Raw genomic sequence first — 13,735 nt, forward strand, 5'->3', positions numbered from 1 at the left:
CTTGATGTATCCCAATCTCTGTCTTCCTCTACAGTTTTTGCCCTCTACAGCTCCCTCTAGTACCATGGAAGTCATTCCCTCATGTCTTAACAGATGTCCTATCTTCCTGTCCCGTCTCCTTATCAGTGTTTTCCACATATTCCTTTCCTCTCCGATTCTGCGTAGAACCTCCTCATTCCTTACCTTATCAGTCCACCTAATTTTCAATATTCATCTATAGCACCACATCTCAAATGCTTCGATTTTCTTCTGTTCCGGTTTTCCCACAGTCCATGTTTCACTACCATACAATGCTGTACTCCAGACGTACATCCTCAGAAATTTCTTCCTCATATTAAGGCCGGTATTTGATATTAGTAGACTTCTCTTAGCCAGAAATGCCTTTTTTTGCCATAGCGAGTCTGCTTTTAATGTCCTCCTTGCTCCGTCCGTCATTGGTTATTTTACTGCCTAGGTAGCAGAATTCCTTAATTTCATTGACTTCGTGACCATCAATCCCGATGTTAAGTTTCTCGCTGTTCTCATTTCTACTACTTCTCATTACCTTGGTCTTTCTCCGGTTTACTCTCAAACCATTCTGTTTACTCATTAGACTGTTCATTCCGTTCAGCATATCATTTAATTCTTCTTCACTTTCACTCAGGATAGCAATGTCATCAGCGAATCGTATCATTGATATCGTTTCACCTTGTATTTTAATTCCACTCCTGAACCTTTCTTTTATTTCCATCATTGCTTCCTCGACGTACAGATTGAAGAGTAGGGGCGAAAGGCTACAGCCTTGTCTTACACCCTTCTTAATACGAACACTTCGTTCTTGATCGTCCACTCTTATTATTCCATCTTGGTTGTTGTACATATTGTATATGACCCGTCTCTCCCTATAGCTTACCCCTACTTTTTTCAGAATCTCGAACAGCTTGCAACATTTTATACTGTCGAACGCTTTTTCAAGGTCGACAAATCCTATGAAACTGTCTTGATTTTTCTTTAGCCTTGCTTCCATTATTAGCCGTAACGTCAGAATTGCCTCTTCGTCCCTTACTTTTCCTAAAGCCAAACTGATCGTCACCTAGCGCATTCTCAATTTTCTTTTCCATTCTTCTGTATATTATTCTTGTAAGCAACTTCGATGCGTGAGCTGTTAAGCTGATTGTGCGATAATTCTCGCACTTGTCAGCTCTTGCCGTCTTCGGAATTGTGTGGATGATGCTTTTCCGAAAGTCAGATGGTATATCGCCAGACTCATATATTCTACACACCAACGTGAATAGTCGTTTTGTTGCCACTTCCCCCAATGATTTTAGAAATTCTGATGGAATGTTATCCATCCCTTCTGCCTTATTTGACCGTAAGTCCTCCAAAGCTCTTTTAAATTCCGATTCTAATACTGGATCCCCTATCTTTTCTAAATCGACTCCTGTTTCTTCTTCTATCACATCAGACAAATCTTCACCCTCATAGAGGCTTTCAATGTATTCTTTCCACCTATCTGCTCTCTCCTCTGCATTTAACAGTGGAATTCCCGTTGCACTCTTAATGTTACCACCGTTGCTTTTAATGTCACCAAAGGTTGTTTTGACTTTCCTGTATGCTGAGTCTGTCCTTCCGACAATCATATCTTTTTCGATGTCTTCACATTTTTCCTGCAGCCATTTCGTCTTAGCTTCCCTGCACTTCCTATTTATTTCATTCCTCAGCGACTTGTACTTCTGTATTCCTGATTTTCCCGGAACATGTTTGTACTTCCTCCTTTCATCAATCAACTGAAGTATTTCTTCTGTTACCCATGGTTTCTTCGCAGCTACCTTCTTTGTACCTATGTTTTCCTTCCCAACTTCTGTGATGGCCCTTTTTAGAGATGTCCATTCCTCTTCAACTGTACTGCCTACTGCGCTATTCCTTATTGCTGTATCTATAGCGTTAGAGAACTTCAAACGTATCTCGTCATTCCTTAGTACTTCCGTATCCCACTTCTTTGCGTATTGATTCTTCCAGACTAATGTCTTGAACTTCAGCCTACTCTTCATCACTACTATATTGTGATCTGAGTCTATGAATATGAGTATCATGGCGGCTGCAGTATAACACGTGTTAAGTTCGGCTCGCGAAATTTAGGTGATTTCGAAGGTGTTCTCGCAGGTGGTGCTGTCTAGTACAAGTGGAAATCGTGTAAACAACAGTGTTCTGTGCAGTAGTGCTATTTTTTTCTGTGCTCCGCCAATATCTTCGAGAAAATGGTAAACAGAAGAGTGAACAGCAGCGCGTCCAGTAGCGGGGAAGCCGCAGGTGCGGCGGGTCTGCTCTTGGCGGTAGGTGCGACCGCGGCTCCCGGTATAGCGGAGCTGGTCCGCTCTGAGGTAAACGCTGCGCTTCGCGATGAAAACAATCTCGATCTGATAGCAGGCACTATATCAGATACTGTAACGGCAGCAGTATTGGCCAAAATGCGTGAAACTGTTGAGGCAAATACTGCCGAAATTACAGCACTAAAAAAGTCGGTGTCTGAATACGAGAAAAAGACACGAGAGTTAGAAGTGAAACTATCTGCCGCAACAGACGAGCTAGAACAGTACCAAAGGCGAAATAGTCTACGACTGTTTGGAGTAGCAGAAAATAAGGAAGAAGACACAGACAACCTGCTTATAGAGGTTGCGCGTGAAAAATTAGGTGTTGAAGTGACCAAGGCAGACATTGACAGGAGCCATCGGGTGGAACGAAAACTACCAGGTGCTACCAAACCACGTCCAATAATAATTAAATTTCTCTCGTACCGGAAAAGGGCAGAGATCTTTACCCAGAAGAAGAAGTTAGCAAGGTCAGGGCTTACAATAAGGGAAGATCTGACACACGAACGGCTAAAGATTTTAAACAGTGCCATATCCCATTTCGGTCTTCAGAATGTGTGGACTCAGGATGGCAGAGTAATCATTAAGACAGCAGCTGGAAAGAAGACAGTCACAAACATGACAGAACTGAATAGTATTAAGTGAAGCTACTCGAGCCAAAAGTGCAAACTTAACACCATTTGCAAATTGTAACAGCCCTATACTCAGATATAGTCTTGTAACTGTATTAACTTTTCAATTATACCCATATTTGTACCTTCAACTAATTGTTTTTGTAACTGTATTAACTTTTCACTATTTTTTGTGTCTGTAGCTCTAACCATTACTTAATTTTAGTTACTACTAATACTTTTTTCATTTTCTCAGTTTATTCTCTTCCATTCTGTAATAGTTCTATTGCCATTATTAGTCTCTCCTTTAGTTCATTAATCACCCATCTCTTCGGTTTAAATTGTTCATAACAAAAATCACCATCAGTATCACTTTAGCAAGTTTCAATCTAATTGTAGCTTCCTACGATAATCACTACCAGTATCACTTTAGTAAATTTCAATTTAATTCTAGCTTCCTACGATAATCTAATAATTATTAAGCTTACTTCTCTCTGCTGGCAGCATCGGCCTCTTAAATCACTCCCCTTTCCCTTATTTCCACCGTAACCTGTTTCAAATACGCTAATTACATTTCTCCTCTTACGACATAGGATACACAGTGACACACAGCCGTCACTATTATTGGTCATATTCTCCTTGCACCGAATACCACTAATCCATTTTCTATACTCTCGCAACCTCAGGAAATCTCTTGCAGTCGCCTTTCTTTCGGCACTCGCGGAGTCAAAAACAGGGCGCGCAAAATCTCGGACACCCCTGTGTTATGTCACTTGGCGGAAGCACCGGCCAGTGCCCCTCGCGGCAGGTAGTGCCTAACAAAGGGACAAACCAGTCTGCCACCCTACTCCAGGCTGCTCAGCGGAACGCGTCAGAGCTTTTAGTAGCTCACTGCAACATCCAGTCTTTACCTGCACATTACGAAGAACTTAGCCTCCTCTTCAACCAACTAAACTGCCACGTAATCCTCTTATCCGAAACGTGGTTGAAACCACACATATCCTCTGCATCTATTCATCTCCCAGGGTACACATTTCTTAGGGCAGACAGATCAAAAAAGCGAGGTGGCGGGGTCGGCGCGTATATACGAACAGATCTCAAAGCGAAAGTCTTATGTACGTCAAATCCTGCTGAAGAAAAAGAGGCTGAATTCATGTTCATTGAAATAGATATACCAAGTCGGAAATTCTTGACTGGCGTCGTGTACAAGCCGCCAAAAATAAACTCAATGAGTTCCTTCCAGTCGGAATTACATTCACTCCAGTGTCAATACGAACATGTCTTCGTAATGGGTGACTTCAACGTAGACCTGCTAAGAGACACTCCCTCCGCAATAAACCTAAGAAGATTGTTTAGTTGCAATAGCATGAACATTCTTCCATTACAACCTACACACCATACGGCGCAAAGTCATACTCTTATAGACGTAATCGCAACGAAACAGACTGACAAAGTAAGAGATGTTAGTCAAACATCGGCCCCTGGCCTCTCAGCACATGATGTAATATTCCTGGCCTACTCTGTGCAGCCCCCAAGGATCAAATCGCGTTACATAACTTGTAGAAACATGAAACGCATTGACCTTGACGCTCTAACAGCCGATTGCTCAGAAATCTCATGGCATCAAATAATCAGAGAACCTACAATCGACGGCAAAATTAATGAACTTGGTGATAAACTCACTGCCCTCTATGATAAACATGCACCTGTGCGCACAATCCGTGTAAGAAAATCTCCTGCTCCTTGGCTGACAGCTGAATTACGTCAAATGATGACTAATAGGGATGCTGTCCACAGGCGTTTCAAGGCAGATCCGAAACCCGAGCGTTTCGAAGAATACAGAAAGCTACGGAACAGAGTGAAACAATGCATTCGCAATGCTAAAATCAGGCACGCTCGCTCCCTTGTATGCAGCGATCTGACGCCCACGACTCTATGGAAGAATCTCCATAGCTTGGGGGTCGGAAAGGCAAAATCGGAAACTACTTTTCATGTGTCAGCTAACGAATTAAATGAATTCTTCTCTGCACCTCTGAATACCAGCACGGCTGATAATTACCGTCCACAAGAATCCCCAAACAGGATAACTAACAACGATAGCTTCCGTCGCCGAAGTGGCGTCAAATCGAAAGACTTGCACCAGGCGAGCGGTCTATCCGACGGGAGGCCCTCGTCACACGCCATTTCATTTCATTTCATTATCTAAAACGTGTAACAACAAATACGGCAAGAAAAGCAATAATGAGAATCTCTTCTGATGCGATAGGCAACGACAGTATCGGTATAACCATGATTAAGAATGTTGCCGATATCTTAGTACCTGTCTTAACGGACATATTTAATTTTTCCCTCGTGAACGGAATATACCCCACTGCATGGAAAAGCAGCATAATTCGACTCATCCCTAAGATCGAAAACCCGCAACTGCCTAGTGATTACCGACCAATTAGCATACTGCCTGCTGTTTCCAAAGCACTCGAATATATTGTTCATGACCAAATCACTGAACACTTGCATGAATTCAGCCTATATGACAAATTTCAATCCGGTTTCCGTAAACATCACAGCACAAACACTGCTCTAATTAAAGTAACAGATGACCTGAAATGTGTCATCGACAATCGAAAGGCAACAATATTGACGCTACTGGACTTCAGCAAAGCTTTTGACACTGTTAACTTTGACATATTGCTCAGAAAAATGCAACAGCTTAATTTCTCTGATAGTGCAATGAGATGGTTTGAAAGCTACTTAAAAGACAGACAACAATGTGTTGTCTGCGTAAATGAAAAATCTTCCTGGAAACATGTTTCCTCGGGAGTGCCACAAGGATCAGTCTTAGGACCACTTTTGTTTTCTTTATATGTCAACGATATTTCGTCGGTTCTGTCCTCCTGTAAATATCATTTCTATGCCGACGACCTCCAGCTCTACCTAAGCGTCAGACCTGAAGACGTAAACACTGCAATCGCTCAGATGAATGATGATCTGTCTTCGGTAGTGACATGGGCGAAAAGCCTGGGGCTTAAACTAAATGCAAAAAAGGCGCAAGTAATCTTAATAGCCCACCAGAAATTAATAAGTTCAGATTTCCGCGAACGGCTACCTCCTATTCTGCTCGACGGTACTCCAATACCATATCAGAAAACAGTGAAGAACTTGGGTGTAACTTTGGATGAGCATCTCAACTGGGCGGAGAATACAGTCGCAGTGTGCCGAAAGACGTCTGCTTGTCTCTATGCTCTCAAAAAGTTTCGGAACATATTTCCAGAGGACTTGAAACGCCAGCTCGTGCAAGCACTCGTTCTACCGAACCTCCACTATTGTGATGTGATTCAACAAGGCACGAGTAGTGAAAACAAAAGACGGCTAGAGCTAACCATGAATGCCTGTGTGCGTTACACCTGCAACATTCGCCGATATGATCATGTTAGTGCTTCATACTCCGAGCTAAAGTGGCTGCGGCCGGACAAATTGCGTGACTACCACACTCTATGTCTACTTCACAGGCTCCTCGTCGCGCAAGCACCCCAGTACCTTGCTTCAGAGATTAAAAACCTGTCATGCCATCATAATCGAAACACGAGGTCACTCTTATTTGGTATCCTAACTGTGCCCACTCACAAAACAAAAACTTTTGCAAACTCCTTCTCAGTTGCCGCTGTCCGCCTCTGGAACAAACTGCCCCTTACCTTGTGCAAAATTCAATCTCCTGCTGCTTTTAAGAAGAAGTTGATGCATTTCCTACTATCATCCTCATAAAGTTCTCCACAAAATTAATGTACCAGGCCAATCCCCTCATCTGTCAAATAGCAAAGCTAGCGTCTCCTATCTTGCTCCTGAGATGCCTTCCTCTTCATCTATCTCTATTAGCCAGGCAATCTTCTTTTCCTTTATATTTCCTTAATTATGTTTCATCATGTCTATTCTTCTCCTCCCTTCACCATGAGTCTCCCTCATACTCCCTGCTGCCAGCACTCCTATCTAAAATTTGTCTCTTCAATAATGTCTAATTATAACAGTACTTATGATCTACGAATATAAACTCTATATGTATGTATTTTTCCAGGTGTACCTTTCTAATTGTTTATTTCACTTTTTGTACTAGATGTAGTTTAACATGCCTACTAAAACTTATGAATGTAAAATAAGTAGAATGCCTGGTTAGATGTAAGAGAGGGCCTGATGGCCCTAATCTTGCCAGGTTAAATAAATAAATAAATAAATATATATATCTGCTCCTGGGTACGCCTTACAATCCAGTATCTGATTTCGGAATCTCTGTCTGACCATGATGTAATCTAATTGAAATCTTCCCATATCTCCCGGCCTTTTCCAAGTATACCTCCTCCTCTTGTGATTCTTGAACAGGGTATTGGCTATTACTAGCTGAAATTTGTTGCAGAACTCAATTAGTCTTTCTCCTCTTTCATTCCTAGTCCCAAGCCAATATTCTCCTGTAACATTTTCTTCTACTCCTTCCCCTACAACTGCATTCCAGTTGCCCATGACTATTAGATTTTCGTCCCCCTTTACATACTGCATTACCCTTTCAATATCCTCATACACTTTCTCTATCTGTTCATCTTCAGCTTGCGACGTCGGATGTATACCTGAACGATCGTTGCGGTGTTGGTCTGCTGTCGATTCTGATTAGAACAACCCGGTCACTGAACTGTTCACAGTAACACACCCTCTGCCCTACCTTCCTATTCATAACGAATCCTACACCTGTTATACCATTTTCTGCTGCTGTTGATATTACCCGACACTCATCTGACCAGAATTCCTTGTCTTCCTTCCACTTTACTTCACTGACCCCTACTATATCTAGATTGAGCCTTTGCATTTCCCTTTTCAGATTTTCTAGTTTCCCTACCACGTTCAAGCTTCAGACATTCCACGCCCCGACTCGTAGAACGTTATCCTTTTGTAGATTATTCAATCTTTGTCTCATGGTAACCTCCCCCTTGGCAGTCCCCTCCCGGAGATCCGAATGGGGGACTATTCCGGAATCTTTTGCCAATGGAGAGATCATCATGACACTTCTTCAATTACAGGCCACATGTCCTGTGGATACACGTTACGTGTCTTTAATGCAGTGGTTTCCATTGCCTTCTGCATCCTCATGTCGTTGATCATTGCTGATTCTTCCGCCTTTAGGGGCAATTTCGCACCCCTAGGACAAGAGAGTGCCCTGAACCTCTATCCGCTCCTCCGCCCTCTTTGACAATGCCGTTGGCAGAATGAGGCTGACTTCTTATGCCGGAAGTCATCGGCCGCCAATGCTGATTATTTATCAAAATTTAGGCACTGGCGGGGATCGAAACCGGTACCGAAGACGTTTTGATCATGAATCAAAGACGCTACCCCTAGACCACTGGTGCTAGTATCTGCAAACGAAGGTCAGCGTCGAAGACCGTGATATATTCGAAAAAGCATGGAATATTTTCTCCTTTATTGCTACGCAATCGATCTGCCCGAGAACGGTAGGTGACTGAGTCAACGTTTTTTGATTAAATCTTGAGAGACGGTAGATGGATCAATGAGTATTAATATATCGAACAGGTGACTCTATTATTAATAAACATTGACCCACCTACCTTCTCCCATGATTTATGTACTATAAAAAAAACATTGATCCACCTACACAGTGTACCCGCGCAGATCGCTTACATATTCATTTCACGACCACAGTAGATGCATTTTCGTGTGTTTGCAATTAACCCATGAGACATGCATCAACAGACAACTTCACCGTGCAGAACTAAATCACTTAAATCGGTTCAGTTTATAGCATTCGCTGCCATTACCATAAAATATCTCTCTTGAAACAGCAGACAAGACAGTGGTTTCAATTTCGGCGCTAGAAATACAAAGCTTCTCTTCTCGCCTATCATTTGTTATGTCGAAGAATCATCCCACTGACTACGCAAAACTTACGCATTGCCAACGTAAGAGTAGTAGATAAGCACTGCCGTGACTGTCGCTGGCCCTGAGGTAGACTTTAGCCCGAAAATATTGCATAATATTTATGTCCAGGTGTCAGTCTACTTGGCCTTCATAGTTAACATCTCGGAGCTAGACGCTGTAGAACTCACATGTATTGAGAATGAGTTACTTGCGTTGCAAAACTCAAGCAGACATTAAGCAGTTTGTTTTCAGTTCGTGATCTTGTGCTTAGCGAACTAACTATAAAACACAAGGCCCTGCGTTCAATTCCTGGCTGGGTCAGGGATTTTCTATGCCCAGTACTGTCTGTTGCGTGTGAGTGTCACCCCTTCGCGCTATACGAAAAGCTTGTTGATTCGAAAAAAGCGTATGGGGCCTGAAGATGGCAAAATGAATTGCCGAAACTGGTAGCGTTCAAAATAAAATAAAATAACCCTAAGTATACGGCTGTTGGTAAAGTTTATTGAATTTAGAAAAACTTCCAACCTGAGGTCGGAGCAGGGGGGCGCCAGCTCGCAAAACATTTCGCCCTGGTCAGGTAATAGTCCTTTGCAGAGGTGGACAGTTGGCAAAAGCGGGTGGAGGAAGTGCTTCAAGAGAGACTTACTGTAATCTGAGTTTTTGTGCAAATGGCGAGACGGTCATAAAACTACAAGCAATCTCATGTTAGAAGTTGGGACCAAATGAACAGAATGGCTGGTGCACGTGTTTAGTGGAGGGAAGACTGTAACTCACCTGACGCCAGGTACCTTTAGCGAGCGGCAAAAACGTATATTTCATGGGCTCTACTCACTGGGAAGCTTAACGGCCTTCTTTCAGAAATTGGAAATGGTTGGCCTGGAAAGATGAGATCTCTCCGTGAATGAGGGACTGAACACCTGTTTAGGTACACGTTTTTTGCTGAAACATGACCATGCTTATAGTCAGAACGATGCCTCCCTAGTTTAAAATCCTCTTTTTTCAGACAGAAGAGGTATTGAGTTACTGATTAGCTCCACTCACGATATCCGAAGTTTCGGCTCACTCCTCCAGTGTGGCAACACCAGTGCTGTGTCTGGATTGGCTACCAGGCCAACAGAACAGTCAACAGGGGGGATACAATGAGTGGAGGACAGTTTGATTGGTTTGTACAACGTGGAGCAGGTTATTTTCTGCTGATTTAGCTCACGTACAGAGGCTTGGTGGATTGCGATTCTTCTCCTCCTTCGTCTTCCGGACGCCCCCCCCCCCCCCTTCCCCCGTCCACTGGGGGAGAATTTCAGGTCTTTACCCAGTGGATGAGACTTGTGTGGTCTGCAACTTGGGGTGGACTAAGAGCCAGTGGCAGTCTCCAACTGTGATGACAGTGGCATTGCATATCATCTCAGACGTATCGATGTCACAAAGGTGAACTTATTCGTTCTGGGTCAGTCGTGTGGCAATTCCAGTATGTGCCCTCGTGCCTGTGAGTTCAAATAATCAGAACGCCAATCCGTGTTCTGTAGTTTGCAAGTTTTCATGGATGCTACAGAACATAACAGCTCTGCTGTCGCACTGCGCTCCTCGCCCACAGCATGCAGTTTTCTGCTGCCGCCTGAATCAATGTGAAAGGCTGAAGTATTGCTGCACCAGCGTAGGGTTGTTTCATGATTCTCCCTGAACCATAGTTTGTGATTTACTTGGTCGTAGTTGATTCCATTTGAATAGTATTTGGTCTCACAGCCGATTCATGTAAACAAAGTCTGATTGCGTTGTCAAAGGGATTAATTCAGGGAAGAACGTGTATAGTTTTCCTCACAATGAATGCTTAACCAATCAAGCACCATCCCTTTTCTGATTTATGTTTGTATTTTTTTTTGTAAGATTTATCAGCTCGATTGTAGTTATAAAAGGACGAATAAAAACCTGTCATTACTTTTGTAAACTTAAATATGCCCCTGTTCTCATTCATACTTCTCCAACGATTCACTGTTTTTAATTTATTGGGGTAAAATCTACATCTACATCTACATCCATATTCGGCAAGCCACCTGACGGTGTATGGCGGAGGGTACCTTGAGTACCTATATCGGTTCTCCCTTCTAGTCCAGTCTCGTATTGTTCGTGGAAACAAAGATTGTCGGCGTGCCTTTGTGTGGGCTCTAATCTCTCTGATTTTATCCTCATGGTCTCTTCGCTAGATATACGTAGGAGGGAGCAATATACTGCTTGACTTCTCGGTGAAGGTATGTTCTCTAAACTTCAACAGAAGTACGTACCGAGCTACTGAGTGTCTCTTTTGCAGAGTCTTCCTTTGGAGTTTATCTATCATCTCCGTAACGCTTTCGCGATTACTAAATGATCCTGTAACGAAGCGCGCTGCTCTCCATTGGATCTTCTCTATCTCTTCTATCAACCCTATCTGGTACGGATCCCACACCGGTGAGCAGTATTTAAGCAGTGGGCGAACAAGTGTACTGTAACCTACTTCCTTTGTTTTCGGACTGCATTTCCTTAGGATTCTTCCAGTGAATCTCAGTCTGACATCTGCTTTACCGACGATTAATTTTATATGGTCATTCCATTTTAAATCACTCCTAATGCGTACTCCCAGATAATTTATGGAATTAACTGCTTCCAGTTGCTGGCCTGCTATACTGTAGCTAAATGATAAGGGATCTATCTTTCTATGTATTCACAGCACATTACACTTGTCTACATTGAGATTCAATTGCCATTCCCTGCACCATGATTCAATTCGTTGCAGATCCTCCTGCATTTCAGCACAATTTTCCAATGTTATCCACAAGGTCATTTATATATACTGTCAATAGCAACGGTCTTACGACACCCCTGCGGCACACCTGAAATCACTCTCACTTCGGAAGACTTCCTTCGATTGAGAATGACATGCTGCGTTCTGTTATCTAGGAGCTCTTTAATCCAATCACACAATTGGTCTGAATGTCCATATGCTCTTACTTTGTTCATTAAACGACTGTGGGGAACAGTATCAAAGTCAAGAAAGACGACATCTACCTTGGACCCCGTGTCTATGGCCCTCTGAGTCTCGTGGACGAATAGCACGAGCTGGGTTTCATACGATCGTCTTTTTCGAAACCCATGCTGATTCCTACAGAGTAGATTTCTAGTCTTCAGAAAAGTCATTAGACTCGAACACAATACGTGTTCCAAAATTCTACAACTGATCGACGTAAGAGATATATGTCTATAGTTCTGCACATCTGTTCGACGTCCCTTCTTGAAAACAAGGATGACCTGTGCCCTTTTCCAATCTTTTGGAACGCTACGCTCTTCTAAAGACCTACGGTACACCGCTGCAAGAAGCGGGGCAAGTTCCTTCCCGTACTCTGTGTAAAATCGAACTGGTATCCCATTAGGTCCAGCGGCCTTTCCTCTTTTGAGCGATTTTAATTGTTTTTCTATCCCTTTGTCACCTATTTCGATATCTACCATTTTGTCATCTGTGCTACAATCTAGAGAAGGAACTGCAGTGGATACACCAGCAATTCAGAATGTAATCGTACTAAATTAGTTAATGCGATGATACATTTGTGTTCTGATAGTAAATGCAGACATAGGCAACAAAAGTGGCATGAGTAAATTGACTAATTTCATGTACAAAAATTAATGGTGTAGCCTACGATTTGAAGATTGTTGAGAACATAATACTTTTGTTTTTGTAAAGGTAATAACATTTAGGATCCATTCGACATACATTTATGATTAAAGCAAGTGACCTCTTGCAGAGCCGAACCCAGAGTAGGTAGTGACGTTGGATACTGGGCCTTGGAGCGAAGTCGATATTCTAACTCACCCCAAAAGGCGTTCCGCTGATTTCAGGTCGGAACTCTGGGCGGTCCAGCCCAATTCAGGAATGTTACTGTCCACAAACCATTGCCACAAATGTGCTGCTTTATGTCAAGGCACACTGTCATCTTGATAGAGTCATCGTCTCCGAGCTGTTCCTCTTCTGTGCATAATGCACAATTCTGTACAATGTGTTCGTATCCTTCAGCAATTAGCGTTTTCTTATGCAGAATAAGAGGACGGCATCCTAACCACTAAAAACACCACCCTTACTGCAACATCATCTCTTCCGTACTTTGTTGTTGCCACTGAACATCATGGCAGATGACGTTCTGCAGCCACTTGCCAAACCTAAACGCTTCCATCGGAGAATAGCAGGGTATAACGTGATTCTTCACTCCAAATCACTCGTTTCTAGTCAACCGCTGTCTACTGGCGTTATTCTTTACTCCACCTAAAGTATTGTTTAACACTGACTACAGAAATATGTACGAGGGTCACTCCAAAAGAAATGCACACTTTTTTTTAAAAAAAATCAATCTTTTATTCTAGATGTTTCAAAGTTCTACAGTGTGTAGATAAATCTTTAGGAACAATATTTTCATTTCCCCACATAATTTCCATGCCTCTCAATTGCCTTACGCCATCTTCGCACCTGCGCTTGTATACCCGCACGGTAAAATTCTGGACCAACCTGTTGGAGCCACTGTTTGGCAGCGTGCACAAGGGAGTCATCATCTTCAAATCTTGTTCCACGAAGAGAGTCTTTCAGTTTCCCAAAGAGATGATAGTCACATGGAGCCAGGTCAGGACTGTAAGGCAGGTGTTTCAGTATTGTCCATCCGAGTTTTGTGATCGCTTCCATGGTTTTTTGACTGACATGTGGCCGTGCATTTTCGTGCAACAGCAAAACATCCTGCTTTGCCGATGTAGTCGAACACGACTCGGTCGAGCTTGAGGTTTCTTCATTGTCGTCACATATGCATCAGAATTTATGGTGGTTCCACTTGGCATGATGTCCACAAGCAAGAGTCC

The sequence above is a fragment of the Schistocerca serialis genome, chromosome 2, assembly GCF_023864345.2.
Source record: "Schistocerca serialis cubense isolate TAMUIC-IGC-003099 chromosome 2, iqSchSeri2.2, whole genome shotgun sequence".
NCBI classification, from domain to species: domain Eukaryota; kingdom Metazoa; phylum Arthropoda; class Insecta; order Orthoptera; family Acrididae; genus Schistocerca; species Schistocerca serialis.